The sequence below is a fragment of the Rattus norvegicus genome, chromosome 9, assembly GCF_021556685.1.
Source record: "Rattus norvegicus strain SHRSP/BbbUtx chromosome 9, alternate assembly SHRSP_T2T, whole genome shotgun sequence".
Taxonomy (NCBI): domain Eukaryota; kingdom Metazoa; phylum Chordata; class Mammalia; order Rodentia; family Muridae; genus Rattus; species Rattus norvegicus.
Genome location: NC_141542.1, coordinates 128,667,328 through 128,682,946, shown reverse-complemented (window position 1 = coordinate 128,682,946; position 15,619 = coordinate 128,667,328). Strand labels below are relative to the sequence as shown.

The 15,619-nt window shown below is 39.9% G+C and overlaps 1 pseudogene; it reads right to left on the bottom strand.

The window, feature by feature from the left end:
* Positions 1-2,505: 2,505 nt before the first annotated feature.
* Positions 2,506-15,619, bottom strand: part of LOC148003915 (uncharacterized) — a 46,120-nt pseudogene continuing 33,006 nt past the window's right edge.

Genomic DNA, 15,619 nt, shown 5'->3' with positions numbered 1-15,619 from the left:
ATAAAGTATTTCCTGTGTAAATGTTTGTCTAAGTGGCTACATTTGTGGTCCCTAGTCCATATTTAAATTGTTCAAAACTTAACCTGGAGCCTGAACTTAAAAGAGACTTAAGGGTGACAGCATAGGTGGAAAATAAAATCTACTCTCAGCCAGCTCTTATTTGAGTATTAGCCAGAGCTGAATGTATGCTGTCATTAAAGAGATTTCTCTTAATCTTTTAATAGTATGTGCAGTGATTTAAAAGATCTTACCAAATATTTTATAGTCATAGATTCCCCTCTGTATGAGTTCTTTCAGGACTTCAAAGACTACTTTGATATACAAAGGCTTTAACAGACTGATCATACACTAAAGGTTTTACGCCTGTATGAAGATCCTAGGAAACGTTACCACATTGACTGTGTTTATGGAATTTCTCTGCAGTTTGATTTTTCTCCTATTTTGTAAGACTACTGCTACATGCAAAGGCTTTACTACATTGTTGACATTTATTTATTGTCTCTCTGGATGTATTAGTTTATGTATTTGTAGATAATTGTGCTGTGAGAAGTGCTGGAGTCCATCTCTGGTGGGGTTCTGGAACCTGAGGATAGATGTATGGTCTTGGCAAAAGTGATGACTCTTGACTGCATGTTGACTTTCAACCAAGTGGCACTGAATAGCTCGACCCACTTTTCTTTATACACTCACAAGCCTGTTCCCATGAGCAGTGATATCATTGGTTGTTCTGCTTAAATGAAATCATAACATCAGCATCATAAAAGCCCCATCACTGTAAAAGCCCCAGTAGTTTTTCTTCCCTCTTCCCATCTCCTGCTAGGTCAATTACTCCCTAACTTCATTTTGCACTACAAAGCACAATTAAAGCAAGCCAAAAATAAATATCCAGCCAGAAATATCCTGTGGATATGAGCACATACCCAGCTGGCAGCTGGTTATTGAGCTATGCAAGGTGAGACAGATTAAACAGTTGTGAGTATAAGTCCATTCATCAAATAACATCCCTTTGTCATAATACTTTCTTAATTGCACATAGAGATCTGCTCATTGTACCAAGCAATGTTTCCTAATAAGCACCTATCAATTGGATACCATCTTTGTAAGAACCATTTTTAAGTTTCTATTGATCAGGCATAGCTTCCCCATTTTAAGTCTCTGTTTATTGGCCATAGCTTCCTCAGAACACTTATGCAAGCAGGACCCACTGCTCTCTACAACTGCCACAGACTTACTCAGTGTGACTGTAGCTATTTTTCTAGGGACATGATTATGTGTCCCCAAATACTCAGGATTAATGGTCGTATCTGGAGGATCAACAGAGACAAAGAGAAGAGAGGAGGCCTTTACTCCTTGAAAGAGTATTGAGAAAAACACAGAATCATTCATAGAGCTTTCAGCCTACATGAACCCAGCCTCACCCTGATTGAAAGGTGAAAACAAACATTTTTGAGTATTAATAGCATAGTAAAAGCAAGGAGAGCTTGTAGCACACATGATCTAGATTATAAGCAAAGAGGCTACTCAATTCACCCCAGGTCTTTGTTAAGTGGAAAGAGATTTCTATGGGCCTTGCCACAGGAGAATCCTATCAGTGAAACACACGCATACTCTGGTCCCTGCGTGGCCACTGCCAGAAAAGGCTTTATCACACTGCTTATATTCATAGGGTTTCTCTCCAGGGTGTGTTCTTTCATGTATTTGTAGAGAACTATGATATACAAATTTTAGGAACAAGCAAAAGAAATGTGTTTTAAGTACTGCGTTTTTGTTGTTGGACTCTATTTAATCATGGAATGAAACTATGTTAAAGTTCCTAGGTTCTAGGGGAGCTGGAAAATTACCAATAGCTGAACAGCTTCTGTCATTCATCTTTTCTTTCACAAAAGATGACTATTCCTAATGGCAAAAGAACAAATGGATATGATTGGTTAGATGGTAAAACCTATATTCTATATCCATTGATATTGTGCAATTACTTAAAGAAAGCCCCTGGGGTTGGGGATTTAGCTCAGTGGTAGAGCGCTTGCCTAGGAAGCATAAGGTCCTGGGTTTGGTCCCCAGCTCCAGAAAAAAAAAAGAACCAAAAAAAAAAAAAAAAAAAAAAAAGAAAGCCCCTATCCCTAAATGCTGAGTGGTGGAAAAAAGTATCTGTAACTTGTCACATATGTTGGTGGTTTTCGAAATTAAAAGATTCATAACATGGGTTGCAGGTGAGCTCCTGAGTATATTCCACAATCCTGATTGATCAGATTGATTACATAAGTTCTTGTCATCTGCATTAACTAGGTATTGGAGTTGTATTGGTCCTAAGTAGACTCATAACACAGAGGTTCTACCACATTGCTTATATGCATAGAATCTCTCCAGTATGGACACTTTTATGATCATGAAGACTATATAAATGTGCAATGGCTTCACCATATTAAATACATTCATGAGGTTTCTCTTCAGTATGAATTTTTTCATGCCTTTGAAGATGACTTTGATGTGCAAAGGCTGTAGCACATTGGTGACATTCATAGCGATTCTCTCCAGGGTGTGCCCTTTTATTTACTTGGAAACTAATATGTCGTACGAAGGCTTGTCACATTGGTTACATTCATAGAGTTTCTCTCCAGTATGTGTTCTTTTATGTATTTGGAGATGACTATGACATGCAAAGGCTTTACCACATTGATTGCAACCCTATGGTTTCTCTCCTTTATGTGTCCTTTTATGCATTTGGAGACTATTGTGATATGAGAAGGCTTTATCACATTGATTACATTTGTAAGGTTTCTCTCCAGTATATGATCATTTATGTATTTGGAGATGACTGTAACATAAAAAGGCTTTAACACATTGATTATATTCATAATGTTTCTCTCCAGTATGTGTTCTCTTATGTACTTGGAGACTATTGTAATATGAAAAGGCTTTATCACATTGACCACATTCATAAGGTTTCTCTCCAGTATGCGTTCTTTTATGTATTGGGAGATGATTGTGACTGAAAGGCTTTACCACACTGGCTACATTCAAAGGGTTTCTCCTCGGTATGTGTTCTTTTATGTATTTGAAGATGACTGTATCGTGCATAGGCTTTACCACATTGGTTGCATTCATAGGGTTTCTCTCCAGTTTGTGTTCTGTTATGTATTCAGAGATGACTGTAATGTGCAAAGGTTTGACCACATTGATTACATTTATAGGGTTTCTCTCCAGTATGAATTTTTTTGACTCTGATATGCAAAGGCTTTACAACATGGAGTATATTCAAAGGTTTTCTCTCCAGTATGACTTCTTTTATGCCTGCAAAGATAATTGGCACATGTGAAAGCTTTACCACATTCATTACACTGATGAATCTTTTTATCTGTATGAATTAATTTACAATTTGGTTTAATGGTAAAGAGGAATCAGATGTTAATGTTTTATCACGTTTTTGCATTCATGGTTCCCCCCTTTTGGGTTGTTTTGTGTCTTTGAAGATACCTGTGATGGTAAAAGCATTTATTACATAGCTTACATTTATAGCATCCTTTTTCTATTAAGTTTATCACATATTTGCAAAAGGAATAACTCAAAGCTTTGCCACACTAATTGAATTCATAAATTTTTCTTTAGTATGAACCATACTACATTTGGAAAGTGGACCAGTGCAAATAGAATAATTTCCAGATTCCTAGTACCCACAGGGATTTTTTGCAGTGTGAATTTATGGGTGAATTCCCAATTAAGTTGGAAAACTAACCAAATGTAAACTTGTATCATACTCAGAAAGTCTACTAAATGTAGGGACTACTATATATCTTCTAATTTTTCTAGGAGAGAAAGAGAGGTACTTTGTTTCTTTCAATATGCCTATACTCATACAGCTTGAATCCATTGTGACGTAAGATATATCTGTTTTAAAAAGTGGAATAACAAATAAAATACAAATTGGGAAAACACATTGCATTCAGACTATGTTCCTCATACACATGTGGTATAGGGATTAAGTTTTCTCGGCATCAACATTCTTGATACTCATAAACTGCCCCTATCACTAAACTTAGCAATGTTACTACAAGTATATGAGGAACCCTAGGTTTACCATGGACCGTTCAGATAGTATAAGATTTAGACGTATATTTATCACCTACTCAGTGTCACTAACCTTTTGCCATATGAGTGGTATGAGACTAAACAGATTGACAGTTCTTCAGCATAGCTCTAAAGGGACTATGATACACAAGGTGACATCTGTTAAGAAACTGTTTCTTTCTTAAAAGAATGCCTTGCAAATGAAAATCAGATACCTGACATTGAGGTACATGGTTTTGTGTGAATTTAATAATCACTGATATACTTAAAGCAGTACTTTTTTACACTGTTGCTTTTCTTTTAAACTTCCAGAACGCATTAAAATTTCTTCAGAGGCATATTCATATCAACTTGCACATGAAAATTACCTTCCATGTCCTCTGGAACATTGACAATGTTCTTCAGTAGTATGGTCTTCCCAATTGTAACCTAAAATACAGTACCAGAAAATGTATGATATATTATTGGAAATTAGGCAAAATTTAAGTTAGTATCTTCAGTGAATCTTAGAACAATGTCTAACTTATTCACTTTATTCTTCATTCTCAATTGATATTACAGAAAAACATCAATAACAAAGAAACAGTAGTGCCCTTATTTTAAAGAGTGAAAGAAAATTCACTCTCATACCTATAGCAGTGAGTTTCCTGTAGGTCTCCAACATCACATCTTTGTAGAGACTCTTCTGAAAAGGATCCAGCAAAGCCCACTCTTCCTGAGTGAAGTTCACACGCACATCCTCATAGGTCATTGCATTCTAAAATATCCCATCCAAGTGTACAAGAGAAAGCATAATACTGCCAACACAATAAATGTATACTTCAATAACAATATAGTCAATTTACTTCTGATGTAGCCACCACTTATTTCCTAAGTAGAAGTCTTATGTAATTGCCAGGTCATTTTAGAAGAAAACTAAATGTGATGTCCATCTCTGTCATTTCCTTGTTCTTTGAGTAGGATATAGCCTTGCAAAAGAAATGCCAGTTAATACACACACGCGCGCACACACACACACACACACACACACACACACACACACGGAGAGAGAGAGAGAGAGAGAGAGAGAGAGAGAGAGAGAGAGAGAGAGAGAGAAGCAACCAGATCAACAGTACTAGGTACACATTAGGGAAATTGTATGAACAAATACTAATTACATAAATGATGGGTAATCTGGGTGTACTGACTCATGACTCATGACTTTAATTCCAACACTCAGGAGGCAGAAGCAGGTGTATCTCATTGATTTGGATGCCAGCATGGTCTGTGCAATGACTCAGCAGTCGTGGATTGGTGCACTGTGACCCATCCCACAATACCACCTGCCTCCTAAGAGGTCTTCTCTAACCTGAGACACACACATAGGACAACCCCCAACCTCCACCTGCTGGAACCCTAGCAAGCCCACTAGTCATGGGCTCTGCCCTGCCCTATGGGAGCTCCATCCTCCTTCTGGTCTGTACCTAGACCTGAAGTGAGGATAGGTGCACTGCACTGCACCCCACTGTATGGCTCTGCCTGCCTCCCAGGAGGCCTGCTCCAACCCAGATAACCAGGCCAGTCAACACCAGTGAAAACCAGATTACTAAAAGCAAGCACAAGTACATAATTAAGAGAAACCAATGTAATATGGCACCATCAGAACCCAGCTCTCTATTACAGCAAGCCCTGAGCACCCTAACACACGTGAAGAGCAAGACTATGACTTTAATCCCCATCTCATGAAGATGATAGAGGCCTTTAAAGAAAATAAATAATTCCTTTAAAGTAATGCAGGAAAACATAATCAAACAGGTAGAAGCACTTAAAGAGGAAACAGATAAATACTGTTATATACAAAAAAATACAACCAAACAGGCAAAGGATATGAATAAAATGGTCTAGGACCTAAAAGTGAAAATGTAAGCAATAAACAAAATGCAAATAGAGGCAATCCTGGAGATGGGAAACCTAGGAAAGAATACAGGAACTACAGATGCAACCATCATCAAAAGAATACAAGACATGGAAGAGAGAATCTCATGCATAGAAGATACCATAGAAGAAACTGATGCATCAGTTACAATAAATGCCAAGTGTAAAAAATTCCTAACTCAAAACATCTAGGAAATTTGGGACACTATGAAAAGACCAAGCCTAAGAATAATAGGAATAGAAGGGGGCGAGGATTCCCAGTACAATGGGCCAGAAAACATCTTCAACAAGATCATAGAAGAAAACTTCCCTAACCTAAAGAGATGCCTGACTTAAAGAGAAGCTTACAGAACACCAAATAGATTAGACTAGAAAAGAAAATCCTTCCACCACATAATAATTAAAACACTTAATGTACAGAGCAAAGAATGAATATTAAAAGCTGCAAGGGACAAAGACCAAGTAACACACAAAGGGAGACCAATCATAATTATACATGACTTCTAAACAAAGACTCTAAAAGCCAGGAAATCCTGGAGAGATGTCTTGCAGACCCTAAGATACCACAGATGCAAGCCTACTATAACTATCAAAACTTTCAATCTCAATAGATGGAGAAACAAAGATATTCTCTGACAAAACCAATTTAAACAATATCTTTCTACTAATCCAGCCCTACAGAGGATACAAGAAGGAGAACACCAACACAAGGAGGGTAACTATATCCAACAAAACACAAGAAATTAATCATCTAACAGCAAAACCAAAAGAAGAGAATCACACACAAACTTACATACCACCTCCAATATCAAAATAATAGGAACTAAGAAACATTGGTTATTAATGTGTCAATATCAATGTACTCAATTCCTCAATAAAAAGACACAGGCTAACAGACTGGATTCATAAACAGGATCCATCATTCTGTTGCATGCAAGAAACACACTTGAGCAACAAGTTAGACACTACTTCAGTGTAAAGAGCTGGAGAAAGGTTCTTCCAAGCAAACAGACCCAGGAATCAAGCTGGAATAGCTATTCTAATATCTAATAGACCTTCAACCAAAAGTTTTCAAAAGAAATGGGGAAGGACACTTCATACTCATGAAAGGAAAAATCCACCAAGATGATATCTTAATTCTGAACATCCATGACACAAATGCAAGAACACCCATATTCGTAAAGAATTATTATTAAAGCTTGGAACACATAGTGAACCACACACAATAATAGTGGAGGATGTCAACACCCCATTTTCACCAATGAACAGGTCATCAAAACAGAAACTAAACAGAAAGAATCTTGTTATGAACCACATCGATTTAACAAATACAGACAGAATCCTTCCTCCCAAAACAAAAGAATGTGCCTTCTTCTCAGCATATCACAGAATACTCTCTAATGACCATACAATCAAGCCTCAACAGATTCAAGAACACTGAAATAACCCCATGCATTCTATCAGATCACCAAGGTTTAAGGCTGGACTTCAACAACAGAAACAACAGAAAGCCCACATAGTCATAGAAAATGAATAACTCTTTACTCAACGATTAATTAGTCAGGGAAAAAATAAAGAAATTAAAGACTTTCTAGAATACAATGAAAATGAAGGCAGAACATACTAAAACTTATTGGACATGATGAAAGCAACACTAAGAGGGAAACTTCATACCACTATGTCTCTTTATAAAGAAATTGAAGAGATCTCATACTAGAAACGTAACAGCACACCTGAACGAAAAGAAGCAAACAAACCCAAGAGGAGTACACAGCAGGAAATAATCAAACTCAGGCTGAAAACCATCAACTAGAAACAAAGAAAATACAAAGAATCAGCAAAATGAAGAGTTGATTCTTTGAGAAAAATCAATAAGGTAGACAAACCCTGACCTAAACTAACTAAAAGACACAGAGACAGTATCCAAATTAATGAAATCAGAACTAAAAAAAGGAGGCATCACAGCAGAAACTGAAAAAATTAAAAAATTCATTAGGTCATACTTCAAAAGTCTGTATTGTACAAAATTGGAAAATGTAAATAAAGTGGATAATTTTCTAGAGAGATACCATATACCAAAGTTAAATCAAGATCAGGTAAACTATATAAACAGACCCATAACCCTTAAGGAAATGGAAGCAGTCATTAAAAGCCTCCCAACCAAAACCAGCCCAGAGCCAGATGATTTTAGTGTAGAAATCTAACAGACTTTGAAAGATGAGATAATACCAATACTCCTCCAGCTATTCCATAAATAGAAACAGAAATATTGCAAAATTCATTCTGTGAAGCCACAGTGATTCTAATGCCTAAACTGCACAAAGACTCAACAGAGAAAGAGAATTTCAGATCAATTTTGCTTATAAACACTGACACAATAAAACTCAATAAAATTGTGGCAAGCCAAACCCAGAAACAGTTCGAAAAACATCGTTCTCCATGCTCAAGTAGGCTTCATCCCAGGGATGCAGGGATGGTTCAGTATATGAAAAACCATCAACATAATTCACCACATAAACAAACTGAAAGGAGAAAAAAAATCACATGATCATTTCATTAAATGCTGAAAATGACTTTGATCAAATCTAATAATATCAATTCGTGTTAAAAGTCTTAGAGAGATCAGGGTTGCAAGGCACATACCTAAACATAATAAAAGCAATAATATACAGAAAGCCAATAGTCAGTATGAAATTAAGTGGAAAGAAACTTGAAGCAATCCGACTAAAATCAAGGACAAAACAAGGCTGCCCATTCTCTCCCTATCCATTCATTATAATACTTGAAGGTCCAGCCAGAGGAATAAGACAACAAAGGAGATCAAGTGGATACAAATTGTAAAAGAATAAGTCATGGTTAATATGATGGTATACATAAATAACTCCCAAAAGTCTACCAGGGAACCTCTAGAGCAGATAAATACCTTTACTAAAGTTGCTGGCTACAAAATTAACTCAAAGAAATCAGCAGCCTTTTTTATACAAATGATAAAGGAGCAGAGAAAGAAATTAGGGAAACAACATCCTTCACTATAGCCACAAATAATATAAAATATCTTGATGTAACTCTAACCAAGCAAGTAAAAGATCTGTATGATAAGAACTTGAAGTCCCTAAAGACAAAAAAAATGAAAAAAGATAGCAGAAAATGGAAAGATCACCCATGCTCTTGGATTGGTAGAATTAACATTGTGAAAATGGCCATCTCACCAAAAGCAATGTACAGATTCAATGCAATCCCCATCAACATCCCAACAGAATATTTTACAGACCTTGAAAGAGCAATTCTCAACTTCATACGGAAAAATAAAAAACCCAAGATAACCAAGACAATCCTAAATAAAAAAGAGGGAATCAGCATCCTTGACTTCAAGCTGTACTACAGAGCAATAGTGATAAAACTGCATGACATTGGTACAGAAACAAACAGATTAATCAATGGAATAAAATTGAGGACCAAGAAATTAACCCATACACCTATAGACACTTGATTTTTGACAAAAAACCAAACCATCTTCACTAACTGTACATTTGACAGAGGGTCAAAAATATAAAAAATATATCCAAAAGATAGAACTAAAAACATCAACAAACCAAATAATACAAGTAAAAAATTGTGTACAGAGCTAAAAAGAATTCTCAACAAAGGAATCTCAAATGGCCAAGAACCACTTAAAGAATGGCTGAAACTAGAAAATGTCATCCTGAATGAGTTAACCTAGATCCAAAAGATGTACTCACTGATAAGTAGATATTAACCATAAAGTACAGGATACCCAGGATATACCCTCTGACCCAAAGAAGTTAAACAAGAAGGAGGGTCAAAATGAGGATGCTTGAATCTCACTTAGAAGGGAGAATGAAGTCATCATAGGAGGCAGAGGAAGAGAGGGAAGTGGGTGGAAGAAAGGAGGGGGAGGGGAATGGGGGGCAGGATCAGGTGGGTTTATAGACGGAAAGAGGCACAGAGGGCCAGGAGAATGAATAGAAATCTGCAGCTGCAGGGAGTGGGAGAGTTGGGGGAATCTTTAGGAAGTCCCAGAGACCTGAGATTGGGGAGAATCCCAGGAGCCAATGCAGATGGCTGAAATGCCTTAAAAGTGAGGAAAAGGAATCTAAAAGGCCACCTCCTATAGCCAGGCAGGACAGCTGAGGGATAAGGACACCAACCCACCTACAAAACTTTTAACCCCAAAACATGCCCTGTCTACAACAAATGCAGGGACAAAAGAGGAGCAGAGACTGAAAAAATGACCCACCAATAACCAGCCTAAGTTGAAACCCATCCCATGGGCAAACACCGATCCCTGACCTTATTAATGATATTCTGCTATGCTTGGGGCAGAACCTTAAGATAACTGCTCTACTCAGCAGCTGACTGAAACAGATGCGGATAGCCACAGCTAAACATTGGGTGGAGGTTGAGGAGTCTTAGGAAAGAGCTGGGGGCTAGGATTGAAGGCTCAGGATGCAGATGGGAACCCCACAGGAGGACCAACAGAGTCACCTAACTTGAACCTCTGGGAACTCACAGAGACTGAGCCACCAACCACAGAACCCACACAGGCTGGAACAAGGCCCCCGGCACATGTATAGCACAGGTGAAGCTCAGTCTCCATGTGGCACCACAACAACTGAAGCAGAGGCTCTCAGTTCTACAACAGGCTGCTTTGTGGGAGAGGATGTGCCTATTCTGGTGGAGCCTTGATGAGCCAGGGTAGGGAGATACTCAGGTAGGTCCCTACCCTCTCAGAGAAGGGAAGGAAGGGAAAAGACCTTGCTTATATAAAGAATTATACATTCACTTTAGTTCTGTATCTTCTTGCAGAAACCTGAAGTACCCCAGGTTAAACTATAATATTAATAAGATCTTACTAAAAGGGAATGCATGTCTAAAGAGTTACAAATGGACAGATGAAGATATTAGCAATGTGAATGTTGACCGTGAATAGGCAACACAGGGCGGGAGAGATGGCTCAGCAGTGAAGAGCACTTGCTGGTCTTGCAGTTACTTACATGGGGCTCACAACTACCCATCATTCCAAGTTCAGGAGTTCTGAGGCTATCTTCTGTCAAGGCCCATGTGAGAGGAATAGCAAACAGCTTTAGAACTCACAGAGTATGGCCCATTGGTTAGCACAACCATGATGGGTGTGCCTTTGAGAGACACATGATGCATAGGATTGCATCTTAAGGATTTCATGCACTTATGAAGTTTCGTTCTGCTTGTTGTCTTTGTGGTCATCACATCCCTCCTAATCTATGAGTTATATGACAACTCTAAGGGGGTTTCCAACCCCTCACTGGGCAGTGTCCTTGGCATTTGCATTAATAGTCATTGATCTTTTTCAAGTATTGCTATGAGAATGAATTAATGATTCAACTAACACCCTCAGAAAGAACTTAGGGGCATAAATTGTTACTAATAATCACCGACTTTATAGTGAGTTTGCAAATGTAGACTGTAAGTCAAGTTAGGTTAAGATGTTTTTCAAGCCACTTTGATGTAGAAAATATTGAGGAACAATTTGTCAGAAAAGTACACTCTTGATAGTTGAGCCGGGGATTTTTTTTGAAGTCAGGGAGCAAGAACAATGGCAGCCTGGCTAGTACTAGCAGATACAACTTTCTTGTAAAGTATACAAATTTAATAAACACAGATTTCACAATCCCTCCAGAAACAACTCAAAGGGACCCCTAAACTGTTATATTTCTGACCCCCCCCAACCCCAGCTACTACTGATCTCTCTTCCAAACAGAGACCCCATGCTCTACAGCATGATTAGAAAGGTAGGCTATGGCTCTGCAGCTCCCACTGCCCCCTTGTGGTTTCAGGCAAACCCATCCCCACTAAAGCAAACATACAAAACAGTGTTGAAGAATAATTTAATGTCTGCTTCCAGCCACATGGATTATAGCACAAGAAGGGGACGCTGTCCTATGCATCCCATCCCCACCTAGGAAAAGTCTGCATCTCACAAACTCCTTTTGTACTGAAAGTGAATTTCCCTGAATCATGCCAGGGTAGATGGTTGTAGTAGAAAGGCAAAAAGATTCTAATCAAGCACAGCTGAAGGATGATCCCATCACATCCTTTCTTCCACTTCCGAAACTATTTATAAAATTTGTCATAAAAAAACCCCTGAATATGGAATGTAAGGTTCAGAATTTCTAGAAACCAAACTTTTAGTTTTCAAATCTGTCTTCCTACTGTACTCCAAAGCCAATACCTGTGTGTGCACACTGGAGAGTGATAAGCATCACAGCTTTCCACTGCCAAGGAGGAGCTTTTTACAGGCCCTTCCTTCCCCCACCTTGCCCTTCCCAGAACGGCTGAGCTACAGGAGATGTTGCTCTGATCAGAAACAAATATGAAAGCACTTGAGCAAAAGGAATGGAATTCTTAATGACCGGGAAACACTGGAGAGTAGAAACAAGAGATTAGAACAGTGGTACATAAAGAAAATGAAGTTTAGGGGCTGGGGATTTAGCTCAGTGGTAGAGCGCTTACCTAGGAAGTGCAAGGCCCTGGGTTCGGTCCCCAGCCCCGAAAAAAAGAACCAAAAAAAAAAAAAAAAAAAAAAAGAAAATGAAGTTTAAAAAGTAATACCAGGGGTATTACTTATTATTAAAGGTGTGTTTTCAAGCCGCAAGGTCTGGATCACAGGTGAGCCCTGCAAGTCTAGATTGTCGTTAATTCAGATATAGTCAAGTTGACATCCAGGAACAGCCATTACATACACTAACAGTAATTGCCCACCTACCACCTGTCCAGCCTTCCTCCCCACATCGGCCCTTCCTCTTCCATGTCTTTCGGGTGAAATGTAGATTATGCATAGAAAAGAAAAATGCAATATTTGTATTTCTGAGTCTGACTTATTTCATTTAACATGATCTCAATTTGGCACCAATTTCCTGCATAGATCTTTCACAATTTCGCTCTTTTAATGGCTGAATAAACTTCCATTACATATGAAGAATAATTTCTTTTCTGTGCACCTGTCGAGCATCTGGGCTGATTCCACTTCCTGACTATTGTGGAAATAAACACAGATGTGCAAACGTCTCTGGTGCCCCTACTTAGCCTTTGGGTCTATAATAGACTCAGGGGTGGTGTAGCCACGGTACAGTTACATGGTCGTTTGTGTCCGTCCCATGCTGATGTCCATGAAGAACAATAATTTACATTCGGTGATTTGCAGTCAACCCTTTGTTAGTAGGAGAGGTCGGGCTGTCAGGGTTTTAGGTTTTTGACAAACTGCATGCAGTGCCCTCGAGGGCAGTATATGAAAGTCTGTGAAATGTTCTTAGAAACAGAGAAAAGCAGGACCAGATCCGCCAGGGACAGTGCCTTCCTCCATCTGCAATCCTCCTACTTAACCTCAATAAGGAAAGTTCCGGCCCTGATGTGAACAGGAGCTGTAGTGGAGCCTGAGCCGCTGCACTGGATCTGAGGGGCTGCACTGGATCTGAGGGGCTGCACTGGAGCCTGAGGGGCTGCACTGGAGTCTGAGGGGCTGCACTGGATCTGAGGGGCTGCACTGGATCTTAGGGACTGCATTGGATCTGAGGGCCTGCACTGGAGTCTGAGGGGCCACACTGGAGCCTGAGGGGCCGCACTGGAGTCTGAGGGGCTGCACTGGAGCGAACAAAGAGATCCTCACTGCACCAGGACCACAGTGGGGGAAGGAACGGGTAGGGGTTTTTCAGTCTTTTCCACACTTTTTATTCCATCCTCTAACACTCGTAACCTGTGTTTACCAACCTTAAAACACCTTAGAGCCAAAAAACTTCCTCACAGCTTTCATATCCTCAGACCTTGCATGAACTTTCAACTTTACCCTTTCCTCCTATCTGGCTGTTCACTGTGAGACGTGGGTGGTCGATAACAGGGATCCGTTACGGAAAAGTGAGTTTCTTTAGGTAAAGGAATAGAAGAAAGTTGCTTCTTTTACTCGTCTGTCATCAAACCCTTCAAACCTGAGAAGAGTGGATTTTACCTGATTGAACGGGAGGATAATTCACAGGCCTACATATCAATTAATGGAAGAGATTGACCGGTTACCCGGACGCCTGCCCGACTGTGATGCTGTGGTGTCGATGGCTTCACTGGGGACCAAGGTCCCACCACAAGGTCAGCCTTGACTGCCAGGTCTGGCAACCCTGCTCTTCCTGAGAGAAACTCAGGAGACCGACCTGACTCTATCTTAAGCAGCAGAAGGCCTGTCCTCTGCCCCATTTTGTCCACGGTTTGGGCAGTCCTGGCAGTGGATGAGGCATTGGGGCAGTAATGCCCAGTCATCAGTGCACCCCAGTCCAGGTGGAGTCCTTGGTCACGATGCCCACATCCTCTTGGAGGCCTTGAAGGGGTCACTGCTAGGATTGGGAGCCTCTGTCATGGTGAGTTAAAGCATCTCAAATGCCATTCTCAGCAGGTTCTCCAACAGCTTTGAGGGCTGCTACCTACCAAGCAAGTCTGAGCTAAACAAACTTTGTCTGTTTTTAGTTACCTGCTCTAAACTTCCCTGTATGTTAAAATAAATATCTTTTAAAGAGTACAGACAGAGCATAACCATCATTTTTGGAAGACAAAAACTAAGTTCTAACAAGAGAAAACAAATGAGTATTTCTTATATACATTTCGAGTGTTATTCCCTTTCCCGGTTTCTGGGCAAACATCCTAATCCCTCCCCCTCCCCTTCTTTATGGGTGTTCCCCTCCCCATCCTCCCCCCATTGCTGCTCTCCCCCCAACAATCTAGTTCACTGGGGGTTCAGTCTTAGCAGGACCCAGGGCTTCCCCTTCCACTGGTGCTCTTACTAGGATATTCATTGCTACCTATGAGGTCAGAGTCCAGGGTCAGTCCATGTATAGTCTTTAGGTAGTGGCTTAGTCCCTGGAAGCTCTGGTTGCTTGGCATTGTTGTACATATGGGGTCTCGAGCCCCTTCAAGCTCTTCCAGTTCTTTCTCTGATTCCTTCAACGGGGGTCCTATTCTCAGTTCAGTGGTTTGCTGCTGGCATTCGACTCTGTATTTGCTGTATTCTGGCTGTGTCTCTCAGGAGCGATCTACATCCGGCTCCTGTCGGTCTGCACTTCTTTGCTTCATCCATCTTGTCTAATTGGGTGGCTGTATATGTATGGGCCACATGTGGGGCAGGCTCTGAATGGGTGTTCCTTCAGTCTCTGTTTTAATCTTTGCCTCTCCCTTCCCTGCCAAGGGTGTTTTTGTTCCCCTTTTAAAGAAGGAGTGAAGCATTCACATTTTGATCATCCGTCTTCAGTTTCATTTGTTCTAGGCATCTAGGGTAATTCAAGCATTTGGGCTAACAGCCACTTATCAATGAGTGCATACCATGTGTGTTTTTCTGTGATTGGGTTACCGCACTCAGGATGATATTTTCTGGTTCCAACCATTTGCCTACAAATTTCATAAACTCGTTGTTTTTGATAGCTGAGTAATATCCCATTGTGTAGATGTACCACATTTTCTGTATCCATTCCTCTGTTGAAGGGCATCTGGGTTCTTTCCAGCTTCTGGCTATTATAAATAAGGCTGCGATGAACATAGTGGAGCACGTGTCTTTTTTATATGTTGGGGCATCTTTTGGGTATATGCCCAAGAGAGGTATAGCTGGATC